Source organism: Cervus canadensis, chromosome 15 (genome assembly GCF_019320065.1).
Source record: "Cervus canadensis isolate Bull #8, Minnesota chromosome 15, ASM1932006v1, whole genome shotgun sequence".
Lineage (NCBI taxonomy): Eukaryota > Metazoa > Chordata > Mammalia > Artiodactyla > Cervidae > Cervus > Cervus canadensis.
The window spans coordinates 27,901,241-27,908,478 of NC_057400.1; positions in this window are offsets into that span (position 1 = coordinate 27,901,241).

A 7,238-nucleotide genomic window follows, 5' to 3' on the forward strand; every position below is an offset into this window, starting at 1 on the left:
CCACAGAAACTAAAAGGGAGCTACTCTGGATCACAGCTTTTAAATGAAATTGTGCTTGAAAGCAGGGCCAAGAGAAATAGGTATCAACCCTTGTTTACATTGAAATCACTTTGGTGTTCTGACTTTGTTTCAGTTTTTAACCTCAAAATAATGTAATTTCTGGGGCCGGGAAGCCCCAGGTGAATCTAATAAGGGTCTCTGACACTTCATCCCACATCAGAATCACATGGGCGGATTTTTACACTGTGAGGACAGCCTCCCTCACCCCACCACCAGGTTCAGAGTCAATAGGTCTAGCAGGTCTAATAGAGCAAAGAATCTGCTTTTCTAAACACTGTGTTGGGGCTGGTTCTGGGAGCAAAATCTGAGAACCGATGTAGTGACCCCAGCCATCAATTCCACTTGCCTGAAGCAGAACAATGGGTAGTGAGTCTAGGCCAGAACATTTTGAAATGTAGTCAGGGTAATATTTAAATTCACAAATTTGCAAGTTGTCTCATTCACTCCTGCACTCCTGCAACAAATGCGGCTACAATTTCTCACTGCTTCCACTATCTCTTTTTTTTTTACTCTTTAGCCAGACTTTCTATAAGCACAATAAACACTGAGGTCAAAAGGAAATTCAATTTAATAGCATAACACCTCACTTTTTCCAAGGCAACTTTACCTAATACCTTCACCTTAAAAGCAAAAGAGGTCCCTGGAAAGCAAAACAGATCCTACCAAGTACAGAATCCATGCAATCAAGAGAATTTGCTTTGCACAAAGGCAGAACACTCAGATTCTTACTCTGAGTCAAATTACTCGTTTCAAATGACAGTTGGATTGATAATCCACTTTCTTGGTTTGGAGCAGATTGAAATCAGAACTTTGCAGGCTGAGCAACTGATACAGGAAGCAAGACCTGAAAGCTAATCGTTTAAAATTAGAAACAAAAAAATGATGAAAAGCAAACAGAAGAATTTAAGACGTGAAGAACTTGAGGACACTTCCATTTAAATGATACGTTAAAGTAGCACTGAATCTGTTACGGGCTTCCCAGCTTGCAAGGTGCTAAAGGATCTGCCTGCCAATGCAGGACACACAAGAGAGAAGAGACATGGGTTTGATCCATGGGTTGGGAAGATCCCCTGGAGTAGGAAATGGCTACCCACTCCAGTATTCTTGCCTGAAAAATTCCAAGGACAGAGGAGCCAGGCAGGCTACCTGTCCATGGGTTTGTAAAGAGTCAGACACTGAGTGACTGAGCATGCACACACACACACACACACACACACACAATATCAGTGTAACTATAGCCCCTGAAGAAGCATGAAACAAGATGAGTATTTAAAACTTCTCTCCACAAACTCTCACTTATTGCTGGTAGGAATGTGAGATGCTTCAGTTATTGTGGCTATAATCAAGAAGTTTTCATTAAAACCACAGTGAAAGACATTCCTACCTGAGTGGCTAAAATTAAAAAGACTGATAATACCAGAAGAAGGCAAGGTTGTGAAGCTATTAGAATTCTCATACCTGGTGGACACATCATTTGCTACACTCATTTGGAAAACTGTTTAGCCTTCTCTGCTAAGATTTAACATATTTATACTCTGTAATATCATGTGGCTAAAATGTCATTGAGAGAAAATATTCCATGGTTATATGGTGTTGATGGTTGCACAATTCTATGATTATACTAAAAATCACTGAATTATACACTTTAAAAGAGTGAATTTTATGGTATGTAGTATATCTCAATAAAGCTGTTATTAAAAACAAAAAAATAAAGTAACACTGAATTCCTAACAAAAACAGGTGAATTTCACGCAAACGTAAGCAGCTGGATGGAAATGTATCAGGAGGGGAGCTGCTTGAGGGCAAGAAGAACAACCTCAACTCATGGGATGCATTGACTATTGGTTAGGCACAGTTCTGGTGCTTTTCTGTGAAGTAAAATAATCTAATGTTTATATCACTCCTGTGGAGGAGTCACAATTATCTTTATGCTCATATCATAGATAAGGAAAATAAGCCATAGAGAGATGAAGTAACCCACTCCAGATCACATGGCTGAAAGTGCAGAGAGGATACAGGAACCTCTCTGAGAGGGCTATGCCCCAGAGTCCAGGTACCTGAATGCACACTCCCTTTCTCCATCCTATCATAGTAGTTTGCTATTAACTACTCATCATCCTGAATAAGGCAGTAACCAAGGACTGTGTTTGGAAAGGGGGGGGTGGTTTGAGTACAGGAGACTGGTTAATGATTTTCTATTTTAAAAAAGTATTATACATTAAAGAAGACAATGACTGATTCAAAGAGGAGCTTTAAACTCAACTGGAAGAATACGTGGCCTATGTTACATTCTTTAGCTGTTGACCAAATCAGTCTTTACCTTATGATTTTAGGAGTTACACACACACACACACACACACAAAATGTATCCCAGGAAAAAATCATGTCTAAAAACTTTGCTAATAGTTTTTGAATCTATTTTTTCAGAAATATCACAAAACAAATTAAAAGATTGCTTTTAAAATTTTCGTTAGAGACATCTAGAGCCAAATAGATACATAGCCATTGTGATTGTCAGCCAACAGCATGCAGACTCCATGGGAAATAAAATAACCATCCAAAGAACACAGGCTTCTGTTTGTTGAATTAAAAGAACAGTTCTATTAGCTCTGTGGCAGAGAAAATTAATAAACATTTGGTCCTGCTCTAATATTCAGCCAGTGGAAAGTCACTTTACAAAGCCTGCAGCATTTCTAACAATATATTTTTAAACTTTTGTTTGGCAAATTAAATGTGAACATTCCAATCATCAGGACAAAAATTTCAGTTAGCTTCAAAAAATAAAGTTATAATTAATTAAAAGTTAAGAATTCTGCTGACAATTCCTTAAATTCTTTAAATTTCTGAGAGTGGATGATTTTCAATGAGTTTGGGAGAAAAAAAAAGTCATCTGTGGGGAACCTACTCTCATTTGGAGCAAGTGGGATTCCTAATGGACTATCAAGAGAAATGAGAATTGGATGGCTTAGTTTAACCTATGATTCAGATTTCTCTGAAAGTCCTCATATCTATCCAGTTCATCTTACTGTCCCAAGTGAATGAGACTAATCTTTTGACTATTGCTTAGTGTCATTTACGTGAAAATAAACACTTGATTTTTCTACTGAGGCACCTCTTGGAAAATTATTCTGGTCAAAGTTTTCTCTGCCATTCTCCATGCTTAAAGCACTTTTTAAAGTGCTATAGAAAAATCTAAAGACGCTTTCCTGAGGAAAGTTTGTACTATCCCTTCAGTTTACTCTTATTTAGGAATGATTTCCTTCCAGGTGAGAATACTGCTTCAGCTTCTCCTTAACATAATGACTGCTGCTGATGCTGCTGAGTGGCTTCAGTCGTGGCCGGCTCTGTGCGACTCCATGGACGGCAGCCCACCAGGCTCCTCCATCCATGGGATTTTCCAGGCAAGAGTACTGGAGTGGGGTGCCATTGCCTTCTCTGAACATAATGCCAACTCTACCTAATTATTGGTCTTCTAGTCTTCAAAGTATATGGAACTATAATAAGCCAGTATCACAAGATAATAGAATGTAAGAAGTTACAATGATTTTGACTGATAACACATGAATTTTAAGGTTTCTAGGGAGGAGATTTCTTATCTTTTAAAGTATATGATTCACAAGAAGCCTATATATGTGAAGTTCATTGGCTCAATTTCTCATGAAAATTCACCTTCCATAAATTGTACCCTTAAATGCTCTTGTATTCACTTAATCCCCTTACTTAAAAAAGTCACAGGACAATCACTTCTATATTTATTTTAAAATGACTACAGAGAGAAGTATTCATTGCATTACTCTGTACCTCCTACATAAAATCCAAGATGATAAGTTTTTCCTTAAAACCAGTTCTTTATTAAGGAATTTGAATCTTCCCATATTTCTCTTTTTGCCACAGTCATTAGGAAATTAAGAGGCAAAACTAATGCGCAAGTAATAGCAAATACCTGAGATGAGATGGTTGGAAGGCATCACTGACTCAACGGACATGAGTTTGAGCAACCTCTGGGAGATGGTGAAGGACAGGGAAGCCCGGCCTGAAGTCCAGGGAGTGGCAAAGAGTCAGACACGACTGAGCGACTGAACAGAAAATGATCAGAACACTAATTTGTGTCCTTGATGTTGACTTAGTTATTGTTACTTACTTTTGGCATTTGTGTCTTTAGGTCTTCCCAAAAGGGTTTTAAAAAGTTAGGATAAGTAATTTTTTTTATCATTTAAGTAAAGTTACATGTAGAATGTTTTTAATGTTTTACATGTCAAGTTACTTTAGCTATTATGATGGACCCTCAAAAACGCATTTTTCTTTGTTACATTTCTTTTCTTTTTTCACCCTAAGAGTATAATCAATAAACAAGCCCTTACTATCAATCTGAAAAATATACAGTTATATTTCATTTTCAAAGCTAAACACCTCCTATGATGAATTACAGTCATTAGCAAGATGCTTGTACAGAAACTTCAAACCCCTCGGAAATGACTGAGCAGCTGACAGGAAAAGTGGGCGAGGGCAGAAGAGTTTCTGTTGCCATTACTTTCTGCTTCTCAAATGTATATATTTCTGAACCTATGCAGTTCAGCTTGACACTCCATCAATGTAAGCTTTTTAAAAGTTTCCAACATTTTTGTGGCTGCTGTTTGATTTCCAAATGAGGCAACAGAAGACTTTTCTCTCCATCTCCTGCTTTTCCCCAGTACCCAAGGCAGGATATTCCTCCAACACAACCTTATCATCCATGGGTGGAAAGACCCAATCATAAGAAGTTAACACCATAAGGATGCATTTTATATCCACATACATATTTTATTTTATGAGAAACTATCTCATCCAAATTTAGGTTTTAATGAAATCACTGGCCAGGGTTTAGAAGGAAAGCAAGATGAAATGCTGGTCCAACACCACCCTACAACGGCCATGAGATAAGCAATTCCATATTGGTTCCAACTTTCCACATTGGTTGCAACCAGAGACCTCAAAATTTCTAGCAATAGAAATAGGGTTAGGCAATATACAGAAGCATTAAACTCTGGTTTCCTGATCATCAAATTATCCAAAAATTTTAAGTGATCTCCTGCTTGGAAAAAAAATCATTCTAATTTCAAGCCTTTCTCCATGAAAGAATTTTCCTCTAGCTAACTTATCACCTTCCCCAATCTTTATTTCTGACTCTCTTTCTTCTCATTTAGTCATTTTTAAACATAATGAACATAAAAGTCACAACTGAGGGTTTAGTAAACACAGTTTGTTGGGCCCATCCCCAGAACTTTTGATTCAGTAGATCTGATGTGACACCTGAGAATTTCTAATACCACACTTTGAGAATTACTGCTAAGGACTAGAACAACAGGTCATAGCAAACACTCTCTTCCAACAACACAAGAGATAGCTCTGCACATGGACATCACCAGATGCTCAATACCAAAATAAGATTGATTATATTCTTTGCAGCCAAAGATGGAAAAGCTCTATGCAGTCAGCAAAAACAAGACTGGGAGCTGACTGTGGCTCAGATCATGAACTCCTTATTGCAAAATTCAGACTTCAATTGAAGAAAGTAGGGAAAACCACTAGGCCATTCAGGCATGATGTAAGTTAAATTCCTTATGATTATACAGTGGAAGTGACACATGGATTAGATCTGATAGACAGAGTGCCTGTGGAAATATGGATAGAGGCTCATAGCATTGTACAGGAGGTGGTGACCAAAACCATCCCCAAGAAAAGGAAATGCAAAAAGGCAAACTGGTGTCTGAGGAGGCCTTAAAAATAGCTGAGAAAAGAGAAGCAAAAGGCAAAGGAGAAAGAAAAGATATACCCATCTGAATGCAGAGTTCCAAAGAATAGCAAGGAGAGATAAGAAAATCTTCCTTAGCGATCAATGCAAAGAAATAGAGGAAAACAATAGAATGGGAAAGACTAGAGATCTCTTCAAGAAAATTTGAGATACCAAGGGAACATTTCATGCAAAGATGGATACAATAAAGAACAAAAACAGTATGGACTTAACAGAAGCAGAAGATATTAAGATGAGGTGGCAAGAATACACCAAAGAATTATACAAAAAAGATCTTCATGACCCAGATAACCATGATGGTGTGATCACTCACCTAGAGCCAGATATCCAGGAGTGTGAAGTCAAGTGGGCCTTAAGAAGCATCACTACCAACAAAGCTAGTGGATGTGGGGCCAGCTGAGCTATTTCATATCCTAAAAGATGATGTTTTGAAGGTGTTGCATTCTGGTATGCCAGAAATCTGGAAAACTCAGCAGTGGCCACAGGGCTGGAAAAGGTCAGTTTTTATTCCAATCCCAAAGAAAGGCTGTGCCTTTCTCACATGCTACAAAGGAATGCTCAAAATTCTCCAAGCTAGGCTTCAACAATATGTGCACTGAGAACTTCCAGATGTTCAAGATGGATTTAGAAAAGGCAGAGGAACCAGAGATCAAATTGCCAACATCTGTTGGATCATAGAAAAAGCAAGAGAATTTCAGAAAAACATCTACTTCTGCCTCATTGACTACACTAAAGCCTTTGACTGTGTGGATCAGAACAGACTGTGGAAAATTCTTAGAGATGAGAATACCAGACCATCTCACCTGCCTCCTGAGAAACTTGTGTACAGTTTATGAAGCAACATTTACAACTGGATATGGAAAAACAGATTGGTTCCAAATTGGGAAAGGAGTATGTCAAGGCTGTATATTGTCACCCTGCTAATTTAACTTAAACACAGAGTACATTATGTGAAATACTGGGCTCCATGAAGCACAAGCTGGAATCAAGATTTCTGGGAGAAGTATCAATAACTTCAGATATGCAGATGACACCACCCTTATGGCAGAAAGTGAAGAGGAACTAAAGAACCTGTTGATGAGGATGAAAGAGGAGAGTGAAAAAGCTGGATTAAAACTTAATATTCAGAAAACTAAGATCATGGCATCTGGTCCCATCACTCATGGCAGATAGACGTGGAAACAATGGAAATAGTGACAGACTTTATTTTCTTGGGCTCCAAAATCACTGTAGATAATGACTGCAGCCATGAAACTAAAAGACACTTGCTCCTTGGAAGAAAAGCAATGGCAAACCTGGACAGTGTATTAAAAAGCACAAACATCACTCTGCCAACAAAGGTCCATCTAGTCAAAGGTATGGTTTTTCCAGTAGTCATGTATGTATG